This window comes from Aegilops tauschii, chromosome 1 (genome assembly GCF_002575655.3).
Source record: "Aegilops tauschii subsp. strangulata cultivar AL8/78 chromosome 1, Aet v6.0, whole genome shotgun sequence".
Classification (NCBI taxonomy): domain Eukaryota; kingdom Viridiplantae; phylum Streptophyta; class Magnoliopsida; order Poales; family Poaceae; genus Aegilops; species Aegilops tauschii.
In genome coordinates, this window is record NC_053035.3 from 496,625,976 (window position 1) to 496,638,057 (window position 12,082).

At 50.7% G+C, this 12,082-nt stretch overlaps 1 long non-coding RNA gene across 1 annotated transcript; it reads right to left on the reverse strand.

Annotated features, from left to right (window-relative positions):
- Positions 1 to 4,385: 4,385 nt before the first annotated feature.
- LOC120966397 (uncharacterized) lies at positions 4,386 to 6,268 on the reverse strand. Its single transcript, XR_005760006.3, has 2 exons — positions 5,463 to 6,268; positions 4,386 to 4,883 (listed from the first exon to the last, which is right to left on the reverse strand). It is a non-coding gene; the product is annotated as an uncharacterized lncRNA (long non-coding RNA).
- Positions 6,269 to 12,082: the final 5,814 nt, after the last annotated feature.

Below are 12,082 nucleotides of genomic sequence, written 5' to 3' on the forward strand. Positions count from 1 at the left end.
CGGGGCTGGCTATCATCTAGTACTACGTACTCACTGCCTTCCGTCATTGTCGACCGGATGCCTGCAGCGGTGCAGCCTACCAGCTACAACGTCGCGCGGACGCGGTGGGCGACGGACAGGACATGTACACGAGCGGCTCCTCCCTTTCCTGGGCATCGTCCCATTCAACCACGTCAACAGCCACCGCGCCGGACGGCCGCGTGCTCCCATCTCCGCGGGCGCTCCCGTGCGTGGCCACCTCCACCATGTGCGATCTGGGGCATGCTGCTCCGCACAGGAGCAAGTTCAATGGTCCGGGGCGCGCTCTCTGTAGCGATGCTACAACACGGGGTGTGCTTGCTAGCTACACCGCCGGATGAGGCAGCACCGACAGCAAGTGGCCACGTTTTTCTTTTTCTTTTTTGAGTTGTTCTAAACGGCATGGAATGCGGAAGTTTTTTTTTTAGGTACATGAACTGGAGAAGTTTTTGTTTTTGTTTTGAGGACATGAACTGGAGAAGTTATTATGCAAGATCAAGCAACGTTTTTGCTTCATATTTGTCGCGGCCGTGTGTATGTTTATTGCGTAATAAACCATTTATAACGGTAACTAATTACGCAACCAACCTTATGACGCGTCTGTTTGTAACATGTCTCTTTGGTTCGATATTTTTAGGGAAACGTTTACTGCCGGCGGACCGGCCAACTCTTTGCGCCGGTCGAACGCTCGCTCGCAACGTTGTGCCCATGTGTGTGGAGCCACGTCCCCGTACGTGGGGCCCTTGCACCGATCCATTGGTCTTATCCAGCCAGGGGTGAACTTCTTTTCTCCCCCAATTCCTCAACGCACACCATCCCACTCGTTCCTCTGCTCACCAACGCCATGGCTGCCCCTCTCCTCCTCCGCTCACCAACGCTATGGCTGCTCCTCTCCTCCTCCTCCTCCTTTGCGGCCGGCAGTAGCATGCCCGTCGTTCGTTGCCGCATTTTTTCCCGTTTGGGATCCCTGTGTGCTGGCGCCGCCGCCGACAGGATGTTGGAACCAGCAGTGGCGGATGCGACAAACCGCTGGTCGCCGGAGCTGCAACGACCTCGACCGGCGACATAGCGGTGGCACCACCGGTGCTGAAGAAGATGCGCGGACACCGCGGTGCTACATCAGGTACCAGCAGATGCTGGAACGGCGGCCCCCATTTGTTGGAACCGGCCATGGAGGGTGCTGGGACGGGCGGTGTCGGTTTGCTACCGGAGACCATGGCCACGCCTGATGCTGGAACCGGCCACGGCAATGATGGAACCGACATTTGTGGATGCTACAACCGGCCATCGAATTGCTGGGACCATCTGCGACGGGATGCTAGAACGGGGCTATGGCGGATCCTACAACCATTGGTCCCCGAAGCTGCAACCGGCGCCGCGCGATGCGACGTCTGTGACGTTGCGGTGCTACATCGACGCCGGTGATTTTGCTGGAACCATCAGGCATTTTTCTTTTTGCTTCAACCAGCCATTGTTTTTGCTGGAACCAACAGCCATTTTTGCTGGAACATGCTATTTCCATGGATGCGAGTATGAAAACATTTTTTCTTCGTTGGGATCGACAAGTAATTTTTTATACAACCGGCAAGCAGTTTTGCTTCAACTAGCATATGTTTTTGCTGGAACCATCGGAATTTTTGGCTGGAGCCCGTGTTTTCCAGAGATGTTAGCATTTTTTTCTTTTTTACTGGTATCGGTGAGTCAATTTTTGATGCAGCCGACGAGAAATTTTGCTTCAAACAACATCTTATTTTGCTGGAACCAGCTATTCCAAAGATGTGACAACCGTCGGTTTTCTAGAGCTGTGACGGGTCACCGCTGCAGCTGCAACGGTCACGACGGCGAGACACGCTGCAAGGTCACCGGGGTTGCTGGAACGGCGGTCCCGGGGGAAAGGGAGGAGGAGGTTTGATGCAACCCAGTAGCAAGGGCGGCGATCCGGCGAGCAGCGGCGACCCGGCCAGCGACATCGACCATGGCGACCGCAAGGTGGAGGCGCGGGGACCGGTCCGTAGATTTTTGGTCAACGGCCGTGAGATTCAGGAGGCAGAGGAAGGCGCAAGGTGAGCTGGGTGAATCGTTTTTTTTCTGGCGAAATCCGACGGCCGCGTAGCTCGCATCGTACGGCTGGGATGCGACCGATCATCCCCCATATTTTTAAGAGAAAAGTCTCATCCCTCAATTTTCAAACTAGACAAATTGCACCTTAAATTTTTCAAACCGGACAAATTTCGTCCTTCGAACCAGCCAAAGCGGTTTTCATGCTGACTCAGCATGGTTTTGTTATGGCATTATTTCTCTATCTTATTCATTCCATCTCTTCTTCCTTTCCATTCTATTATGTCTCTAGTGAGCATTTCATAATCAATTAGTGTGCGCCGGCTACCGAGGCACTGCCGTGGCATGCCGACGGGCTGTGCCCGCGCTCGAGAGTCGAGAGGCTCCGTCGCGCGACGTGTCCCTGTTGCTGTGCCGGCCGGAGGGCGTCATGCTGTAGCAGCAGCACCTCCTCCGCAGCTTGTCTCTGTAGCAGCATGGGGTGCCCGCCGCGCAAGTGCCGGAGCGCCCCCGGCGATACCGAGGAGGCCTGCCAGTAGGGGGTGGCCAAGAAGCCGACGAGGTCAGCGTGGGGCACAGTTACTGTCAGTCTGTCAGCGTGAGCCTCTGAAGCCGAAGCTTCAGCCCGTTCGTGCTGCTGATGCTCGTGTTGTTCGTCGTACCGCCGTCACGGTCACGACCAAGGGCAGTGGCAGCGAAGCCGCTGAACCGCCGACCGTAACTCCGCCTCCCGCCGCCCACCGTATTGGTAACGATGACCAGGAGACCGGCGCCGCCACCGACGCGTCGATGATTGAGCTCGGGGTGTGGACGAGAGTGCGACATCTCCTCTGGCGGTGGGTGTACGACGATGAGCTCCGGGCACCGCGTCGCTGGCCGCACCGTGCGCGCCGTCTCCATCTTTAACCACGCCACGCACTGTACCGCCGCCGACGTGCTCGTCTTTTAACTCCTAGCTCTGATGGCGCCGACGTCCTCCACGGCTCGTCCGCAGCTGCACGAGACCCCCCACGCTGTGTGCGCTCGGCATGGCGCTCCTCCTCGAGTACGTGGGCGCGTGTGCGGACGACGAAGCTGGGGCGTGCGCCGTTGGGAAGCCGTCGAAGACGCACTTGTGGAAGGTTGTGAGGCACGGGAGCACCGGCAGGAGATGATGCCACTGCTCGCTGCTCGGCCATGGACAGCACGCGGCAGTGCATGCCACGTGTTTGATGACATGCCTCAGTAGCTAATGTGAGAAGGAAGAAGAAAGGGGAGAGAAATACCGCCATGTGGATGAGGACCGGTCAACACCGTGCTGAGTCAGCAGCGATACCCAGTTCACCCAAGACAAGGAACTAAACTTGTTCGGTTTTAAGAATTAGGAGTGCAAGTTGACTGGTTTATGAGTTGAGGGATAAAATTTAGACTTCGGTAATAGATAAGGAACGAAAAGTAAACTTTTCTCTGTGTTTAACCTGCTGCCTGTTCATATGACATCTCCAAAGACGACAAAAATCCGGTCGTGTTCATCTCCGCACTATGGTAACAACAATAACAGACTCCATCATCCACCGGGCGCCAACCATCACCGCACAATGCATTGGCCGAAATGGAATATGTAAACATAAATAAATTACCTTGTAGGCATTTCATTGAGCACTTGACGGCCACGGCCCTTGTTGCCAGCTGCGGCATCCGATCGTGCCGGAACTACTGGCCATAGGGGTGGCCGGAAACGCCGTGCGAAGCATCGGACATGGACGAGGGGCCAGAGTCGCTTCCTTGTTCCTCTTCTTCGCCGTCTCCTCGGCGAGGGCCGAAGCGGCAGCCGTTGGTTTCCTAGCATGCTTGCCTCCGACGAGAGCAGCGGGAGGGCGGCCTACCAACGCCGGAGACATAGTGGCCACCACGCCGACCTTAATATCAATGGTAGTTGCTGGTGCGGTGGACTGAATAAGAGCCTTTGTCCACATTCTTTTTTGGGGTGCGGGCGGCGGCGACACACCGACGGGGCGGCGGAAGGGTCTTGGCTTCCCGTTCCAGCCAGAGTGGGGGTCATCAGTGGCGACGTGCGGCGCGTGGGGGCGGCAGCGCGAAACGGTGGCCGAGCGGGCGGGAGAAGAGGGGTGGTGAAACTTTACTCTGCCGCGCCGGGGGAGACTTTTTTTGTGTGCCTTGGGCCAACTTTTCGGTCATCTGATAAAAGTTCGGCTAGGTCCGTGTAAGAACCGTCAAAATTAGATAACAATAATTTCAACGGCGTTGCCTAAACATTAATTAAAATAATGGAAACACCTGACATTTAATTTTTATTATAGCAAATAGCATTTGACCATGCACAACAAAATATTTTCCAAACCTCCATATATTCTACAAATTTATAATCAGATCTTGGTCTCATTTTTTTCCACATAAAGTAAATGCCAACTAATGGCCAGTCAAGCAAATTACACTTGTCCCTAGTACAGCCTACAAGAGACACAAGTGGAGGCATGCATGCAAGCCTAACCACGCATGCATGCCAGATGTAATGCCTCTCCAAACCGACATAGCTACTAACCCCACTATAAATAGGAGCCATTCCTTTCACTGTGGTCCATTCCACCTCACACGCACACATACACTGGAGTACCACCACCACTTGCCTTTTCACCTTCTGCCACACTGTTGTCCTTCACTGCGGTGAAGCCCTTTGGGTTGCATGCGCCATCAGGTACTAATCAAGTACCTTGTTGTGTTAGCCCTTCTTGCTTGACTTCTTGTCTATCTTCACCTCGGTTTGAATCAGTCCATGAGCATCTATTCACCTTGATCTATTTATCTTGCTGTAAAAAGAACAAAATGTTTACGTAAACACCCAAGTTAATCAAAACTAATTAGATCAATTGCAAAAGCTTGTAAAAGTTTCTGTGAATGACATCTATGGCTTGTACTAGATCTAACATGCCAAGAATCAAATCCTAAGTACTAGTAACTTGCTAAGACATGTATGTGTGTATCCAAAAGTTCAATCTTCCTGTGTATACTACCTTGTTCTAATTATTAATCCCTGCCAATCTGTAGCAAAAATTGAGTGATGATGTTTATAATCTACTCACAAGTAATTAATTTTGGAGTTTCACTGCCACTATTTGCTTCTATATGGTGTTCAAGGATGAGTAGCACTAGTTAGGAACAACATTTAGATCTAATCAGTAGCAATACCATGACCGCGCCATAGATTAAATCTTGATTAATTTCATGGCCTTGAGATAAACAAAGAGAAAGAAGGCAATATGGCTGAGTGGGCAATAGTAGGGCCTGAGATAAAATGAACACTATATGCACACCCACGTTGACATCTAGCAAGCACTCGATGTGAAATTTGGAACACTTATGGAGAAGGAATCAGAATTAGTACTTACCAGTAGTAGCAGTAGGATGTGGCTAGTCCACACCGTTAGCAGCAGAGCCATGCGACCGAGCAGCGCCGGTGAAGCCGCACACGCCCGACGCCCGTGGCTGCACGCCTCGTGCGTGTGGCTGCGCTGGGGGAGGATGTTGAAAGAACATGCGGTGCCCCCATGTTTGGTTTTGGTAATTGATGACAATCTCTATGGACTAATGGTTGCCTTGAGTTATATTTGAAGGATTTGTCCATAGGCATTTCTTGAAGTTCATGTGTTGGTTTCAAGGAGTTTATGTGGTGACCAAGGTGTTATTAAGAAATTATCCAAAGATTGGTCATGTGAGAGTTGAGCTTATTGCAAGCATGTCTTGGAGAAGAAGATTGTGTGATCATTCATGTATATCTTCAAGACATCATCCAAATGAAGAGAGTTGAAAAGATTCATGGTTGATCAAGACTAAGTCAAGAGTGAATCAACTTGATCAACTCACAAAGCGTAGAAGATGTACCGAGAGGGATCAAGCGATCCCATGGTGTGGTAAGCATTGTCAATTACGCTTTGTGTACTAACCCATGATCTTCGTGAGAGTTCTTTGTGGGGTTAGGTTGCGGTGTGCAAGTTCAAGTGAAGCATCATGAAGAGATCAAATGCTTGAAGCTTGCCGTCCATTGTGGTGACAATGGACTTGTGAAGATGTTGCGGTGTGCAAGTTCAAGTGAAGCATCATGAAGAGATCAAATGCTTGAAGCTTGCCGTCCATTGTGGTGACAATGGACTTGTGAAGATGTTGCGGTGTGCAAGTTCAAGTGAAGCATCATGAAGAGATCAAATGCTTGAAGCTTGCCGTCCATTGTGGTGACAATGGACTTGTGAAGATGTGCGGAAGAGTGGATCACCCATAGTGGAGCATGGGGGAGCAATCAACTAGTCTTCATCGAGCCAACGCAACCAAGAAAGGTGGTCCAACTTGCGGGAGTCAAGATCGTCATCATCTAGCTCAAGTGAACCGTGTGCAAGGCAAAGGTTTGCCCTTGATAGGTTTTCTATTTTACCGGTCTCATGATGGTAGTTGGGAGACCGGGTTATAGGATCGATTGCCGTACTATCAAGGGGGGCTCTCGATGAGTAGCTTGATCGTATCATTCGTAGAGAGCTCAAACCATTGCATCCTTGCATCATCTTTATTGGTTCTTGTTTGGTTCTTCTCTTTGTGAGTTTTGGAGCTTATGGTCATCTTGATGACAAGCTCGAGTTCATCGAAAACGGAGTTCACTCGCACCTTCTATGATGTTTTCGATGTTGGAGGTTATGCCGGTTCTTCTCGGTTGGAGGTTTCACTCCTCTATTTGTTGGCATACCTCCCCTGCCTCTTCTCACTCCTCTATTCGCTGTTTTGATGCTACTCGTCTTCCTCTATCCAACAAGCTTGAGTTTGCTCAATTCGGAGCTCATTTGCAGAAGTTATGGCAGTTTTGGTTTCCTAGCGGTAGTACCGCGGGCCGGAGCGGTAGTACCGCTTGGGTGCTACAAGCGGTAGTACCGCTGGTACCCCCCAGCCATAGTACCGCTGCGGTCTCGTACTAGTACCGTCTCGATTCGAGGGGTCTTTTTCGTGTCGGGTTCTACGGTACTAGCCGCGGCAGTGGGGGCCGTAGTACCGCTCGTTTGCGGTAGTACCGCCCTGCCACCGCGGTAGTACCGCTCTGGGCCCAGCGGCAGTACCGCGAGGGGGAGCGGTAGTACCGCTTATAGGGGCAAGCGGTAGTACCGCTGGCCAAGCGGTAGTACCGCTCTCTGCGGGGCTGAAGTGGGGGTAACGGTTGGATTGTTCCCCCCACTATATAAGGAGGTCTTCTTCCCCAGTGAACCTTATCTTTTGAGCTCGTGTTCTTCCCCCATTGTTGACCTTCTTCGAGCTTGCTAACTCTCAATCCCTCCATGGATTCTTGCTAGTTTTTGAGGGAAAAGAGAGAGGAGATCTAGATCCACATTTCCACCAATCACTTTCTCCTCTTTGTGAGGGGAACCCCTTGGATCTAGATCTTGGAGTTCTTGGTGTTCTCCTTCTTGTTCTTCCTCTCTTTTTCCTCCCTAGCATTAGTTCCTTCGGTGGGATTTGAGAGAGAAGGACTTGGGCACTCCGTGTGCCCTTGCCATTGCATTTGGTGCATCGGTTTGAGTTCTCCACGGTGATACGTGGAAGTTACAAGTTGAGAAGCTTATTACTCTTGGGTGCTTGGTGCCCTTGAGCTTGTTCCTCTTGGGTGCTTGGGCGCCCTAGACGGTTGGTGGTGTTCGGAGCTCAATCATTGTGGTGTAAAGCTCCGGGCAAGCGTCGGGGTCTCCAATTAGGTTGTGGAGATCGCCCCGAGCAATTTGACGGGTACCGGTGACCGCCCCCAAGGGTTGCCAAAGTGTACGGGTTCGGTGACCGCCCCCAAGGGTTGCCATTTGTACGGGTTCGATGACCGCCCTCAAGGGTCCCTTAATGGAATCACGGCATCTTGCATTGTGCGAGGGCGTGAGGAGATTACGATGGCCCTAGTGGCTTCTTGGGGAGCATTGTGCCTCCACACCGCTCCAAACGGAGATTAGCATCCGCAAGGGTGTGAACTTCGGGATACATCGTCGTCTCCGCGTGTCTGGGTTATCTCTTACCCGAACCCTTTACTTATGCACTTTACTTTGTGATAGCCATATTGTTTCTTGTCATACATCTTGCTATCACTTAGTTGTTTATCTTGCTTAGCATAAGTTGTTGGTGCACTTAGGTGAGCCTAGTTGTTGTAGGTTTTGTGCTTGTCAAATTAATCGCTAGGTTTATTCCGCATTTGTTCAAGCCTAAACCGTAATTATTTTAAAGCGCCTATTCACCCCCCCCCCTCTAGGCGACATCCACGATCTTTCAGATGTAGGCATGGAGACGTCGTTGCCGCTGCAGCCGGTGGCAAGCCCACCGGACCTGAATCAGGCGGCGCTAGGATTGAGTGGTGGCGACGTTTTTGGCGGCGGCGGATAAAATAAATAGGGGGAAATGGTAGAGGGAGACGAGGAGAATCTGTAGGTGTCCACCGTGTCGCCGGAGATGCCCGGACGGGGCAGATCGAGGCGGCGGCGGCCATGCTCTGTTCTTGGGGAGAGAGAGAGAGAGGTGGGTGGCTGGTTCTGTTCTTGGGATAGCAGAGAAGACGAGGAGAGGAACGAGCTGGGTTCAACGAGTAAAGTACTAGTAGTGCAGTACTAGGCTACTGTTTCCTTTTTACTTATCATTTTTTTTACTCTCTAGACTGGATGGCATACGTGCATGCTACTCTGATTTGGATGGTTTGATGCATTTTATCTCTCAATGAAACACTAGGACGTATCACAATCTAGTTAATTAATTATGGCTTGCCCAACATGGCCGTGTTGCTGGATCTTTAGATTTTAAATTAGGAAATATAAACATGGTTGTGAAATAATTATCAGGAGCCGATCTCGGATCCGTAGGAGCCACGCCCGGTGGTTCCGAGTTGGTCGAAGCACTATCCGGCAAGTCGTCATCTCCTTGACCATGTTTTGATAAATGTTTTCCGGGCTATGGGTCATTTCCAAAATTTTGCATAAGATTTTATAATAAATATTTTTCATAAATAAAATGAAATTTGGATCAGGTGGATCCACTGATTTGGCAATTGGACCAGATCAGGTGAAGCATATGTATTAAGTAGTTGTGACCCGGGTAGGGTTACAATATAAATAAATATTTGGTGGGTAGGGGAGCTCATGTTGGTGAAAGCAACCCAGGGAGGGTCGGCTTGGATGGCGGGCTCCTATACATAGGGTATCACATTAGGACACAACCAACTGGCGCTTACTTCAAAAGCAGCGCAAACCGTACTGACCATAGACCTGGAATGGGACGGGCTGAACCAACTACCCATGCCAAGTAGCTGCCTCTGCATGGGTGAGAAGGTGGCTGTAGCCGGGTAGGTACAGTCACCCTAGGGTGGGACCGCCGGTCAGGGGTCTCGACCCGCGGGCCTTTAGTAAGGCAAGGTGGAAAAGCAGAGGTAGTGTACGGGCTGGTTAAAGGTTCTGGTTCCTTGGTCTAGTCATGTGCACGGGTAGCGCATGGATGACTTGGACCAAGTGATGCTATGGGTAAAGCAGTACACCTCTGATCAGAGTAAATGTGATATCACTCCCAGCTTCCGGGTTTGGAAGTGCGTCGTGTGGGTTTTCCTCTGACACAGGATGTAAGGTCCCATGTCGCTCTGTCGCCAGTAGATTTTATAAATAAAATTTGGTTTTCAACAAAATGGGTTAAGGGAAAATATTTTTACCTACAAAGTATTTTGAGCTAATGGCTCGGTGGTAGTAGCTGTGGCCGGTAAAGTTATTCCTCTTTAAAGACTCTTGCATCCACTTTTCCCGGCGACTTGCGGAGTACGTATTTTATACGTACTCAGCTGCACTTATCTTGTTTTTCAGAACAAGAGAGTTATGAGAACTCTGAGGTGATAGAGAATGGTACTTATGATGAATCTGGTCATCTTAATGCTTCGGTTATTCTGAAGTGGAGTATGTTTATGAGGAAGTCGACAATCAAGGCTATGAAGAGTAGATGCCCTCCATGGTTGGTCTAGAAGGCACGTAACTAGAAGTGGATGACGATCTATCGTCATGGTCGCTTAGGCTTAGTCGACACTTGAGGTGTCAATGTAATAAAAGCTTGCCTACTCATGGCAGCTGCCCGTCTTGTACATGATACTGTTCTCCTTAACTGATCCTGGCGCAACTCTGAAGTGACGGCTTCGGTTACACCTGACTCTGTCGGACGTAACGGGGCGTCATTAGAGGGGTAAACTGAAAATTTTACTCCTATGAAGGTTTTCGTTTCTTTCCAGTTTTGCTTGCACTTGAGGTGGATGTTTCCTGTGGCACTCGATCGTTGGTTTCATTCTGATTGAAATAGAACCGGGGGATGGCCCCTGATTATAATAAAAACAAAAAAACAAAAAAGGAAGACCTGAGGTGTGTACGCCCAGCCTGTACTGTAGCAATCCAACCGTCGACAGGAACGCCAAGAACCAATCTCTTCTTGTACTCAGATCGATATAGTTTGCTTACGGGCGGACAGACTATATTACAGCAAAGAGAAGGAGAGGAACAAGGACGATTCAGTTTCGTCAGGTTCAGGTTCCAGCTCCGCCACCCTCGACGGTGTAGGAGCTCGAAACGTGCGCCGGAGAACCCAACGGGCATGGCATCGGCGGCTATGCAGAGGCCGGGTGATACTCTTAATGCTTTGTATCACTTTGATACTACATTTTGAGATAATAAAAGCGCCTTTTATCGAGAAAAAGATGGCATCGGCGGCCACGGCTATGGCATGAAGGAAACAGGTATTCCAGCATATACTACGTACTTCTTTGGAAGAGGGAACAGGTATTCCGGCTGACCTGTGGGCCCCAGCTTCCACCTCTCTCGCTTCCGGCTGCTTTTCTGAATCTTGCGCCGCACTGGTTTGGGATGATTCAGTTTCGACAGGTTCAGGTTCCGGGCTCGGCCACCCTCCGACCCTCGACGGCGTCCGAAGCGAGCATGCACCACGAGCAGTGGACCAGCCGCGGGATCCCCTTTACCTGGAACATGCCGCTCAGGCTCTTCTTGCGCCGGAGATTGCCAGAGGACACGGTCGGACCATGTCTATCTCTGAACTGTCGCGCTGTTCATTTCTTCAGTTACCTGTTCATCATCCGGCAACAACTACAATTCGATCGGAAGGCTGTGCTCGCTCGGAGCAGTCACTCCTGGCTCAACGGTTGAGATTGGACGGCCGCCCAGCACATCCAGCCGCTACTCCTCCCGGTCCCGGGCGATGTTGGGTACTCATGCCCACACCGCCGAGCCCCGCAGCCGAGGCTCCCCGAGTCGGAGGCGCAGGCCACTTGTTGTGTGAGGCAAAGGGCGACGTAGGCCGGATCAAGCCGATCCGGTTGCGGGTCGGGAAGATCCGCCCCCAAACAGTTGCGGCCAACTGACTCGGATGTCAAGCTCCTCCGCGATGTCATCGGTCGGTCCTTGACTTCGACGGAGACGGAGGCTCGCCGCCGCAGGAGCAAAAATGCGGCTAGGGATCGAGTAGTCGAGCGGCTCGCACGGTGAAGGCTCACTATATAATATGTATATGTGGCCAGGAAACTAAATGGAGAGTTTACAATAAAGATAACTTATCATTAAATTAGCTAAATTATGCTTGCTCCGTTCCAAAATGTAAGACAATTTTCGGGACAGAGAGAGTCCTAGCTAGTATAAATCTTACTTGAATGGTGAGTAACAAAGAATGCATGCAGGGGGGAAAATTCATAGTTCCATTTCCAACAAACGAAACCTGAAGGCCTATGTTCACCGCACGATTACGGCATTATTGTAGCCTCACATGCCAAATAGCAATAGCAGAACAATCTTACACTTGTTCTCAGACGCACCGACAATCAAATGCAATTGAAAGCAAGCAGGCAATGAGGATGCCTGAGCACTTTGAGATATTGGCTGGCAACAAACTTGCCAGTTCCAAACATAAACGACGTTACAAGTTTCCATGTAACAAGCAATATGATGAACATAAAAAAGATGCAAGGCAAGGGACA